Source organism: Carya illinoinensis, chromosome 15 (genome assembly GCF_018687715.1).
Source record: "Carya illinoinensis cultivar Pawnee chromosome 15, C.illinoinensisPawnee_v1, whole genome shotgun sequence".
Classification (NCBI taxonomy): Eukaryota; Viridiplantae; Streptophyta; class Magnoliopsida; order Fagales; family Juglandaceae; genus Carya; species Carya illinoinensis.
This window is the reverse complement of record NC_056766.1, coordinates 9662516-9676526: the sequence shown is the minus strand read 5'-3', so window position 1 is coordinate 9676526 and position 14011 is coordinate 9662516.

The following is a 14011-nucleotide window of genomic DNA, read 5'->3' as shown; positions in this document are numbered from 1 at the left end:
GCTATAAACAACTACTGAACTTTATAACTAAATGCATGCTAAAAAAAAAAAAAAAAAAATCCACTACATATTACATTGTCTGAAACTAATTTGCTTAGAACAATACAAAATACATACATTGTTTTAATTAAACACCAATACACAACAACAAATATGAACTAATTTACTACATCATCACGGAAGGACTTTGATTTTCTATCATCGTGAAAATAGTCCCATTTTGTTGCTATCCACCTGCAGTTCATCAAAAGAAAAACAGAAACAAACCACCACTTTTGATATGATTAGTAGAAAGGTTTAAAAAGTTATAACCACAGAATGTAAAAATGCAAAGAGAGGTCATTTACCACCACAAAGGTATATGCTGGTAGGAAAGAGTAAGATCCAGAGACAGAGCAACTACAACATATATTGGATAATATCTGTTTTCCAAACACATCATGTAGCAGAAAATTACACAAGAATTTAATGATGTAATTTTTTTTTATAGCTTAAAGATGATACCAATAATAATAATCCATGTAATTGTTTTATTGTGTGCAGGTTCGTGATGTTACAGATCCAGCTGTGAAAACTTAGGAGTTGATGCACTTCTTGCTATAGTTGGTTGGCTATCAAATGGGGAGAAGCATATTCAGAAAACAGGGATTTTTATGAAAGATCTGAAATCTGCAGTTCATGATCTTAGTAATTTATTTGATAGTTTTGAGAAAAAGAACAAGAAGACAAGAGCCAAGAAAGCACAAACTGCGACAGTGGAGAAACATATACCTCTTACAGACTTTTAAAATAGAGTCTCTAATAAAATACAGTAGAGAAGCATCTAAAAAGTTTGGTCCAAAATCCAACCCAATAAAAAAGAGTTATAATTTGACATATGTTTTCTCTGGTAATATTATCAAATAGCAGGGAATATTATCAAATAGATGCCATAAGGAAAAGGTGATCATTATCTTTTATAGTATATGATCTTTTACTACTTCAATCTTCAAGTACTCCTCATACAAATCTCATAGATATGCTCTGTCTCCCCCTCTCACTTCACAATCAACTCTTACCTAAAAGCATAATATTCAAGCACATGATTAATATTCTTCTTATTGATCCAACAATTATATATATAGTGTGCAGAAACACTTACCTCTTTTGTACATTACATATAACGATACCAACATCACCAATATTAATGCAATTCTAAACAACTCTCAAAATTTAAGAACTTAAAACTTCATACCTCTGATGAATCTCGACTAGCACTTCATGGGGACCCACTAAGGAATTCCCCATCTCCATTTTCCCTCGTCCTTTGAACTCCATACCCATGTCACTCGCCGATGTCCGATCCTGATTATCAACCTCACGGATCCCACCATCGCCGTCGCTAAAGATGATATATATTATACCCATGTTTAACAAAAAACAAAAAAAAATCCAAATCAATCAAAATAACAGCACATACTTTATATATATTCAACAAAACAACAAAAGAAACCCAGATCTACCAAAGCTTCTTCCCCTTTTCATTTTCTACACAAATGTACGAAGAAATATTTCGTTTTTTTTTTTTTCTCTTTTTTTTTTTTTTTTTTTTTTTTTTTTTTTCTGGTTCAAAGAGTTTGATTCTAACCTTTTTCTTATCGTAATAAAACAGACCCAAATCTAAAATATACCCAAAACACAGATAACAAACCTTGAGGTCGAGGATGACAGCGAGTCGGCGACGACGATGATGGGTCACGGGATGACGGGGTTTCTTCGATCGACACAGAGGGAGGGAGGCTAGGGTTTCTTCGATTGGCACTGAGGGAGGAAAGGAGGGCTATCTTTCTTCGATCGGCCGACTGCAGTGAGGGAGGGAGGCTAGGGTTTCTTCGGATTGAGAGAGAGAGACAGAGAGAGAGGGGGGGTACGCGGAATGGGCTACAGGTACGGGAGACGGGTGATAGATGGGTAGGGTTTCATTTTCCATTTTATACAAACCCGGTACCCGGTGTTTTAAAATGAAACCCGCTTTTCATACCGGATCCGGGCCGCATATACCCGGTTTTCAAGATATGGGTTTCAGTCCGGACTTAATCCGGACCGAAACCCGTAACCGGAAATCCGGTTTTCCGGGTTCCGGACTGGGCCGGGTAAAACCCGGCCCATATGAACACCCCTACTGACCTGTCTGTTTTTACTTATCATTATCCTCACTTACGTGGTTAAAAACATGAAATAAAATTAAAATTAGTCAAAGACTCAGTAGAAATCTATCGCAATGTAAACATAATAAATATAAGGATTTTCATGAAATTTTTTATGCAGAGAGCTTAAAATCATGACTAATTATATTGATGTTTATGTTATGCATGATGTGGCTTGATTTATCTGAATTAACTTACTGTTATGACTTATCTGACTGATAAGATTGACCAACACACTTAACTCTGTGTACGAGTTTGTGCACCAAACCCACATCCCTCGACTGAAAGAGGAGCCACTGAGTAGTATTCTGGCATATTGCAGTAAATCACGCTTGAGTTCATAACTTACACATTTACTCTGAAACTGTATTGGTACTATGTATCTGAATGATCATCAGATTAAATTGATCTGATCTTATCTTGCACTTGAATTTAAGAAAGTTTACATGTCTTATACAATATGAGATGAATGACATAACTGTAAAATGTTGAATCTGAACATGATACGTAAAATTAACATGATCATATGCTATAATGAATGACATGCTTGTATATATTATGACATGTGAGATAAATAAATACTGGCTTTCAATAATTGGCTTTAGTAATAATCTATCTAACTAACTAGAGTGCTTCTCCTAATTTGTAATCAAGCTACTTATCTCGCTGCACTGCTTTTTAAATCTGACTTTATAACTCATTACTTATACAAAGTATTAAACGTCATTAAATCTGTTTAAGCAAACATGCTCTGATATCCCACTTAATTAAATTTATATAGTAGAAAATAATCAAATAAATATTCTATTTAATACGAAAATCAATGAATGTCGATATCTTAAATTATTTAAATACTAATAGCATATTTCCCATTTCAAATTATAATTTAGTGGACTATTTGGGCTATATTCAATTCTATTAAAATAAATCGTGAAACCCTTAATTTTGCTTTCCTATAATTAACATAATTATACATAATTATTCAGTTTTGCAAAAAATCTAATAAATAATAATATCATTTAAATATTCTTAACATTTTTCTTTATTTTAAATTTACAACTTTAATAGCATAAATATATCAAAATCTATTACAATAAACATCAAAGATTCATTATATAATAGACTTAAAGTGTTAAAATAAAAGATTAAACACTTACTATTTACTATTGAAATCTAATTGTAAAATTAATAATAAATAATATAGTTTAAATTCCTTAATTATTTTCTATAGGAAAAAATAAAGTTTCTATAAAATAGATTTTATGGGTTAAACAATAGTAAACCAAGCCCAACTTAAAAAAATTTCTGGAATAGTTAAATTGAGTCCAACATAAGATTCAAGTATGTTGTAAAAACACAAACTAAACTTAAGAATAGCTCAACTTAATAGCCCATGTGAAAAACCCAAGTTTGCCTAAAATCATTTGCCCTATCTCACAACTAAGGGCATTATAAGTTGATTTAATCTATATAACACAAAAGCAAGTCTAACTATTCATTTAAAAGAGACACATAATTTTCTAGAGAAAACAACAGTCGTGTGATAAGGGCTAGCTTAAGGCTTACCATGGGAGAAGGTACAAAGGGCAACGACGGATCTTGGGGTGGCGTGAAGTGCCCAACGGCACTTTCTGTGCAAGTGGAGGTGACATGAAGGGGGCTGGTGACGTGTGGTGGCTTCCTAAGATGCAGTGGAAGCTAGTTTACATGTAGAAATACCCTATTTTGGGTGTAGTAGAACAATGGACTACCATTGGTCATTTCTAATGGCCGAGCGACGATGGATCTTGAAAGGAGACGTGTGACAGTGCTTTTCCAACTTTTGGTGCGAGGTGAGGCTCACGTTGGTTGCACGGTGTCAGCCTGAGGCAGTGGTGTCGAGGGATGAATGGTGCAACGCTCATGGTGATTGGCAGCTTGCAGAGGAGCCATGCTTGACGCAAGGGGCTGCTTGGACATGCATGAATCGCGTAAGCCATCTAACGTGTTCCTCTGCTAGATATGGGGGTGGTTGTGGTTTTTTTTTTTTTTTTTTTTGTTGTGTATGGCATGCTAGACATGGAGTTTCCATCGTTGACAATGTTAGTGTTAGCTGGGTTAAGGTGTTGTCCTAGTTTTACACTAGGTTGCTGCCATGGGGGCTCACGGTTGGAGGAATCACAAGGAGGGGTTGGAGTGGTGGTTGATATGTGCGGTGGCAATTTTTTCCTTGTGATGGTGGAAACCTGATGTGGAAGGCTTGCTTAGTGTGTTGTTTCCTTCAACTGCTACTTCGAGCAATGCAAAACTAGTAGAACAAACAAGAGGGCACGAAGAAGACGTGGAGGAGCTCAGTTTTGTATTTTGGGTTACTCTATGTGATCTTGACTGTCGTGGTGTTTCTTGCATGTTGTCGAAACCGCTTTGAAGGACTGAGAAGTTGATGCTATGTATAAGGATGTAATGTGTGGCAACCCTATATTATGGGGAAGATGACGACTTGTGCATGGCTACATGGTTATATATAAAAGTCGTATAGGTTTTCATTCGTGTGGGTCCGATGGTTACAAAAAGAAAATCAACTCAATCCAAATTGAGAGATGCAACGTATGTTGGTGATAAATAAGAAACCCTTCCAACTAAGGAATCACTTGAGAGATATGCATGATACATGCAGGAGCTTATAAATACATGAGTTTGGGATGCCGAGTAAATGGGCTCGGCTTTTTTCGTGGGTCTTTGGGTCCAACGAAATTTTAGGGCTTGTCTAAACATTATAGGCTAAGTTACCTAATAAGCCTAACAGTTGATTTTAAATTTTAAAATTGAGCCCAATTTGTCCAATAATTTTCTCTAGGCTTGTCAAATAATTATGGATCCAACTAAACTATTAATTGCAATTGGGTTTTCCAATATATCCCATCAATTGTGATCTTGGCCCAACAAAAATTATCCTTATAATTATTAGGTCGGATTGTTACACTATATTGTTCAAAGGATTCACATAAATAATAATAAATTTAGTAAATTTTTATTACGGCCTTCGAGGTGGAAGAAAGAAGTTGAGCTGACAGACAAAAAAAAGGAGTAATGCTAAGTACAAGTCTCAAATGTACAAGTCTTATACAAGCATTTTGTAAAAATGTGAGTACCATCAAGACAAAGTTAGTTTTTCACATTTTTTTTTTTTTTTTATGGTGGAGTTCACTTTTTTATAAACAAACTTGCGCGAAACTTGTAAATTTAGAGTTTGTATATATCATTTCTCTTAAAAGAAAGGAGCATCAACTTAGGATAAAAAGAATGGGAAAGGAGGTGGATGATGGAGTGACAAGAGGACCAAAAAAAAAAGAGGTAGGACAAGTCCAATCTATAAAAAGTCTTACTACACAAAGTACTTACTAGCTAAGTGAGAGGCAACAAAAAGTTGGTACCCACAATGAAGGTTAGAAACTCATGAATTGGTAAGAAGAGCCAAGTTTTGCCCATATCATTATTTGCAAAGCCAGAACATAGAAGATTGTTATGTGTTAAAGTCCTAAATAGAAGAAATGCAAAGAAATTGAGAGTTGGAGCCCTTTATAATGGAACACTGCCTACTTACAAAAAGAAATGAAAGATGAAGGGTTAGAAAATGGGAAAAGCGATATAGGAAGGACGGAGCTCAAAGAGTAAGCTTATGTTGGAGTCTAATACCCCAACGATGATGTAATGGTAGTGACTATACTTGTTGCAAATTACTCAACTGAAAAGATCCTAGTGGACAATGGACATTTCGCACTAGGAAGACTTCAAGAAAATGGGCGTTGACAAGGATTAGCTAAGAATGACCTCAATTCCACTAAAAATGAAGGGAAATAGTGTTGCTAGTAGGGGTAATAACGCTTTTGGTATTTACAAGGGCAAAGCATTTTCACCATAACCATTATAACATATTTCTAAAAAGTCATAGGATCTTTCTCCTTTAATATGATAATTGGGAGACCAATACTGAACAAGATGAAAGTTGTCACATCAACATATATCTAATGATAAAGTTTTCAACAAAAGATGGAATGGGAGAAGTACATGGAGCAAAAATCTTGACAATGGAGTGCTACATGAATTCCCTTAGGGGAAAGAAAGAAGAAGTAACGACAGTGGAAAGATGTGCAAGCTTGCAGAAAGAATTGTCATCACCTATAGAGGTAATTGACCAAACTAAAGAAACCAGGAATGAGTGGAAACAAGCAGAGGTGGAGAACATTTAAATTGGTAGCCCTAAACACTATTCAACTAGATAGAACTATGAGGATTGCTTAGAGTCACGAGGATATGCTAGTTATAAATTCGGGAATAAATGAGGATTGCTTGTGCGTGGATCCAAATGCCAAGTCATAATAGAGGAAGTTGGTAGGCTGCTAGACGTAGAGTTTATCAAAGACTTGCATTATCTAAAATGGCTATTGAAATGCTCAAATTTTTGTCGTGGACTCAAATGTGTATAGACTTCATGTCCAGAAGCAAAATGTTTAGATTTATGAACACCTATTCGAGTTATAACTGAATAAGGCTATGCAAAAATGACTAAAAAAAGAACTCATTCAACACTTGCAAGGTGATACCCTTTGGAATAAAGAATGCTGGGTTAACGTATCAAAAGTTAATAAATAAAATGTTCAAAAGGAAAATTGAGAGGAACATGGAAGTGCATGTTGATGATCTTCTAGTTAAAAGTGATGAGGAGACCTAGCACTTGGAAGAGTTGAGGGAAGCTTTTGCGGTACTAAGAAAATACAATGCAAGTTAAACATACATATATGCTCTTTCAGCATCGAAGTCAGGAAAGCTCCTCTACTTCATCATTTTTGTAACAGGTATAGAAGCTGACCTAAAAAAGATGTGGGCCATATTGGACATATGGGTACCCAAGACACTTCATGAAGTGCAGTGTTTAATCGGAAGGGTGACAACTTTGAACTGATAGATGTCTTCCCTTTTTTTGTATCTTGAGGAAAGCACAAGAATGAGACAAGAGTTGCAATGAAACCTGAAGGAATACTTGCGTGCCCGCCCCTATTGATCTAGGCATTGGTTGGGAAAATCTTGAATTTGTACACATTGGTGTTGCTAGAACTAGTAAGTGTTGCATTGATTTGAGAGGAAGGGGAAAGCAAAAATGAATATACTTTGTGAGCATGATGCTTAGGGGAGTGGAGGCACAGTAATTGAAAGTTGAACTTTTGGTGTTCATGCTAGTAGTGGCAATAAGGAGACTCTAGAAACTCGGCTAAAAGGGTATTGCGCGCACTGGCTAGATGGTTCCCATTAATTTGTTAATTGGACAATAGAGCTAAGCGAGTTTGACATGAAGTACCAATCAAAGAATATTGTGGAGGGAAAAACCCTCCCCGACTTTGTTGTAGAATTCAACGATTTCCTAAACAAAGAGACAATACAGCCAGTATTAAAGCCTTTGAAGATTGCCCATCATGTCAAAAGGTGTAAGTGGACGTGTATTTACTCACCAATGATAGCCAAGAGATGTGCTATGTGGTCAAACTGGCTTTCAAAGTAATCATTAATGAAAAGAAGTATGAGGCAATGCTGGCAGGTTTGCTGATTACCCACTCGATGGAAGCGATTGAGGTATTGGTTCATAGGGACTCGTACCTGGTAGTGCAACAAAGAGCGAGAAGCTACAATGTCAAGGGTGACAAGTTGGAGAAAAATGTGCAACGGGTGTAAGATGTGAGGATCATGCCCTTGAAAAGAAGAAACGAACCATTGATGGGCTAAGCTAGACTGAGTAAATGCTTAGCAAATTTTGGGAGTGAAGGAAAGCTCTAACAGAGGGTCAAGACGATCAAAATCTCTAGCAAGCAATCATGAGGTAAGCACGACCTTGGGTGGGCAAGGGTTTAGGTAAAGGAAAGATAGTGTAAGTAAAGGTTTAGGTAGGATTGAAATGGTTAACATGTCATTTGGCAAGTAAAGGTGTAGGTGAGCAATGGTATAAAGGCAATGTGGTGTTTTCTGTGAACAAAGACACAGACAAGCAACATGTAGCATGAATGCATTTTAAGGCGAGCAATAAACAACACAATACAAGGTTAGTCAAGCACCCAGAGAAGTGGCAAAAATAGGACGGGAGTGCTAAGAAATTGATATTTCAACTAGAAGCCCTCACAATGTTTTCTAAATGACCACATAGCAAAAAAGTCATGAATTCGCTATTCGTTCGATTACAAGCAGTGACTTTATTGCCATGTGAACAACATTCATCTTTTGTAATTTGGGAAGCCAACCAGCCCGTTAGAAGAATTTGTCATTCACTGGTCGAGCTTTTGAACTATGGCAGAGCTAATCATTTCAAAAGTTTGCCATTGTCCCAATCCAACATATATCTATACAATTGAGGAGCCGCCAACCAACGGACCAATCTCGTGACTAGCTACAGGGAACTTGTGAGAGAGATTTCCCTTTCTTTTGATTCTCCTCACCCAATGTCATCTTCACAAACTACAATCTCTCTCTCTCTCTCTCTCTCTCTCTCTCTCTCTCTCTCTCTCTCTCTCTCTCTCTCTCTCTCTCTCATTCCTTCTCTATTTTTGTGAGCCCTAACTTCCTAGAGATTGGAACTTGAGCACACACTTGGATGTTAGAAGGATACCATTGGGATTTCAATATCTCGATGATGACTAGACTTGGGAAAGGTTTATGCTAAAACATGTAAATATTGGTCATGCTGATACTTACAAAATGGGTGAATGATGGTGTAGTATGCAAGCAAGCCCAACATATATTATAAGGAGAGTCCTCATTACTTAATAGTGACTTATACCATCTCTTTGCTATGCATGCGATCTTACTCATATGTCATTCATACGAAGGTTTGTTTATGTATTTTTCATAATTTTTCCTACGAAAGAACTTTTACTTGGGATTCCTCAAAATATTATATTTGGAATTTTTGTTAACTTTTTACAAAAAGGATGTAGATAGTTTTTATTGGGGAATGTGTACATGTGTGTGTTATGACTCCAAGTCAAGTTGAGATATTATCTCAGTGGAGCTCCCATTCTTAGAAGTGTGCAATGATGGAGTGACATCCATTGTTTCGACACTGGGTATCGACAGGTTTGGACGGGATGGTAACACTCTCGTACCATAGTCGTTACCTATTGCTAGTGGACTCTAGAGAATGCCATGGTTAGGAACGAGGACAAGGAGGTAGGTGTCACTTGTAACAAACTCTCACGCGCGACTGTTACCTGCAATATAAAGAAGAGAGCAAAAGTGTGTGCACGATAGTATATGGGAGACCATGGCATATACGTTGAAAATGTGTGTAATGATGGATGAGTAAAAGGGCCTAGGCTCCTCAGTGATATTTGTTAGGGGTATAACCAGTCTGATTCGATCCTATTTTGAATTTTTGTGGAACCAATACAGTATACACTAGTTTTAAAAAGTTAAGAACCGACATTAACCATCAAAATCGAAACTTTCGATTTTTCCAGTTTCAGTCCAGTTCGATCCGATTTTTTTTAATTTTACAGATAAACAAAATCATATTCAAACAAAACTTTAACAAGTAATTGACTTATATCCCTCATTTTTTAATTTATGGCCAAAAAGTTATAAAATTAAAATTTATATGTTATATCAAAATTTAAGTGTTATATTAAAAATTATAAGATTAATTCATTTTATATCATAATCAAATGTTATATTAAAATTTATAAGATTAATTTTATATTATATCAAATGTTATATTAATTTTTTGTTATAAGATTAATATACATGAATAATAAGATTAAAATTTTATGTTATATTTATTAGCAATTAGCATATAATATCTATAATATAATATAAAAATAAATTATATATAATATAAAAAATTTAAAATATATATGATATATCTACCAGTCCAATTCGATTCGAACCAATGTTCTAAATATTAAAATTGAAACCCGATTTTGATTATTACGAATTGGAACTGGACCGGACTAGTTTGGAACCGGACTGAACGCACTGGTTTAGTTAGTTTTAGCAGTTCACTTATTTGTTTTTACAAACCCTAATATTTGTGGAGACCCAGGGTTCTAAGATTTATGGAACTTTGGAATTATGTTTGAAGCTCAGAATACTTGGATGGCTTTATTGCGTTAAAATTATATTATTTAAGATTGCTCAAAATTTTTATGATGATGATGAATTCAATGCTTGCTTTACGAATTTTTAAGACCTATGGGTTATGAATAAGTTATAATTGGTTTCCTCGCCTACTTTGAACTTTAAAAGCACATATGTAAGATTTCTTTCTGTCGCTTGAGGTATTGCACTCCCCGACTTGAGTTTTTAACTTTTTATTGCTCGGTTCCTTTCTTCTATAAGTAGATTTTGTTGTCTAGGATCTCTTGAGTATTTCTCCAGCATGTTTTATTTTTATCTATTATTTTATAAGTATCTGTATGGTCTTTATTTATTGAGATTTCTCGAACTCTTATCATGGTAGTCCCATTATGATTTCACCCTTTGAAACTATAGATTTTGCTATAGATATAAGTGATTAGGACAAGTATGAGTAGAGAGAACCAACCCAACTCGACGAAAAACATGGGGCCTATCCCCATTTAAGATTTTGAATTCTATAGTATTATGATATTATTTCAAGTGGAGAATGAACAAATTTTTGATGTATAATATTTTAACTATGATGGTGGTATTAATGTGACTTATGGATATTATTTTTGAAGATTTAAATGTATTTCTTTGATACTCATGTTTCTAGTTATGACAAGTATCTTAAACCCTTTTTGCTGCAAGTATTTTTAAACACTTATGTCGGGGCTTACAAGCATACAAGGTTCCATGGAACGTAAGGGGTGTTGCCCATGCGGTGTCCATCCTGACGTCGCAGATACTTGTCAACCCATAATTAAGTGAGGACAGATGGTTTCACAAATTACATGACTAATTATAAAATTTCGCCATCCAAAAAATCCCAAGAGAAGATAATTGGAGAGCTGACAAGTTAGCCCGTCTAGCATTGGGATTAAGGGAGCGATTGTCCCCGTAGGAAGTCAAGGCTTAGATACTAGAATGGTTAGCAATCGGGATAGTGGTCCCAAGGTAGAACTATCAACTCCCAAGTGGGCACAACCTTACTTGGATAGTTAAAGTAAGCCCAACACGTGATGATGAGATCCATAAAAGAAGTAAGTGGGAACCATTCTAGTGGGAGAGTACTAACGATGAAGACCCTATTGGGGAGGTTATATCAGCCCAATGCACATAAGGATGCTTCTCTATTGGCGGGGTTATACAAAAGCCCAATGAGCAGAAAATGAGCAGAAGGATGCATAAGTAGTAGTACAGAGGTGCAAAGAGTGGCAAAGATATTCACTTGTATTAAAAAACCCTTCAGATAAGCTAATGATGGTTTTGGCAATGTGTAAATTTGCTCAATGGGATATTGATGTTGTGGAGCCTTTGGCAACCAGTTAATGAAGGGTAAAGTTTGCTATGGTGGCAGTTCACCAAGTGAACAAAGATGAAAGGCAACAATCACGACAAATTACATCGTTATGTTACTATGCAAATTTGCGGTTTATTGATACAAAAAGGGAAGAAAAAGCTTCTACTCCTTGCCATGGCAAACACAAGCAAATGGACAAGTAGAGATTACCAACAAAATCCTATTCTAGATGATTAAAAGGTGTATGGGAGAATACTAAGGCTTGTGGCCCAAGAGCTACATGATGAGCAGAGGGCATATTGTATCATGGTCCTACCTTGAAGGGAGAAACTCCTTTCGCTTTGACCTTTGAAGAGGCAATAATATGTAATATTATAATAAATATTACAAACCCATTAAATACAAACTTGTTATAATAAATATTTACAATTTCATATGCTCTTATAAAAATATAATTATTATATAACATTCACCTAAAATAATTACCAAGTGCAATAGGAAAATGAATGTATGAAATACAAATATCAACCTTATGAAAAATAAATTGATAGTAAGAGAAATGTATGGTCTAAAGGATCTTAGTTAAATATAGATAAAGTTTTATCGATGTAAAAGAATGGTTTTGCTTCAATGCTAACTTTTTAAACTGCAAATAGTTTTTTTAAGTTTTTTTTTAACCAGATTACAAATGACCAATTGTAAACAATTTTGTTCAATGTTTTTAAAAAATATTTATTAATCTATTTCATTTCTCAAAGACTCTGTAAGAAATAATAAAAATGCAAAACATTAACTGATTTTACATTCTCACACTTCTCAAAATAAAATATTAATAATGACATATTATATTTTAAAATTATTATAAAATTATAATTTAATTCCTTATGAAAACTTTTAATTATACTACCTCACTTATTATTATTACTTAAGAGTCGAATGTGTACTAAGTATTATTATTATTATTATTTTGATAGAAACAACTATCTTCATTCAAGAAAACAATTATAGACATTTATCAATAGTCTAGAATACAATCCCACCATGTGATGATCCGCTTTCGCGTGTATTTTCACTGAATGGTTGTTTTTATTTTAATTAATATATTAGTTTATTTATTTTAATTTATTGCGTTTTAAAATTAGTTTTTAATTTATTGGATTTTGTGTTTTTTTTATTTATTTGTTTTACGGTTTTTTAATCTCTTTCTCGGCGGTTTTGTTTTGTTGTCCAAAGTAAGGATTGGACCTCATTTCTTCCTACATCTCTTTTTCTTCCTTTTTCCTTTTTTCCCTTTTTCTCTTTTCTTTTTCTTCTTTCTTTTCTTTTTCTTTTTTTTTTTTTCTTCTTTCTTCTTCTTTTCTTCTTTCTTCCTGCGTTCTGTCGACCCTCTCTCTCTCCTCTCCCACGCCGTAACCAACTCAGCCCCTCGACCCACCGCCGTCCGGCCGCCGTGCGGCACACCACCCCCACCGGTCGAAGCCCCTCCCTCCGGCGCACCTCCCCACCGAACCTCAGCTCCATCCAGCCAGTCGTTTGGCCGGAAAACGCCCTTGAAGCCCCCACGGTTTTTGCCTCGATCTGCCGCCGTCGTTCCACCTCCGGCCACCACTTCTTCACCACTTCATCATCGGTCCCTTACCGTCCTAACCCACCCATTTTCGGCCCCTAATAGCCACCGGAACAGCTCCCACGAGCTAGCTTTCCATTTTGGGAAATCCGGCCATCAACCACCATTTCCGCCGCCACCCACGGCCAACCACCACTTCCAATAGCTTCATAATCATCCCTAGACCATTCTCTATCAATCCCAAGCCCTGGTTTGTCCCCGTTCTAAAGTGGGTATTTTACAACCCACGGCCACAGTGAATTTTCACTGTTACATTACTTTTTCTCCGCCGTTTGCAACGCCGCAAGCTTTCTAAAAATACCGTATAACGCTAAAAGTATTTTCCAAACCCTATTTTCAGATTTATATATATTGCTCTTTCAATAATTTATCTGCTGGTTGGGTGATTCCGGACTGAGTCCGAGGAGTTCGGGGGTTGGATGGATGGAGGACGGAGTTGCTTGTTTTATTGATATATGTTGGTTGATTATTTTTGGTGCATTGATATAGCATTTACATGGTGCATGCACGTGTATTTTTTTTTTTTAATTGAGAAAAGCCTGTTTAATTGGTGTAAGTGGACTTACGGGTGCGTGTGTATCACGACCCCAAGCCGGGATGGGGTATTATCTCGGTGGAGCCCTCTGGTCACTCGGGAGCGGAATAAACTGAGTGATGTCCCCTGGGTTGTCACTGGGCGACGACCGGAGCGGGGGCTAGGGGATGCTTGGCTACAAACGCGCCGGGCGCGGAACCGGGCATCGCCCTATGCACCGA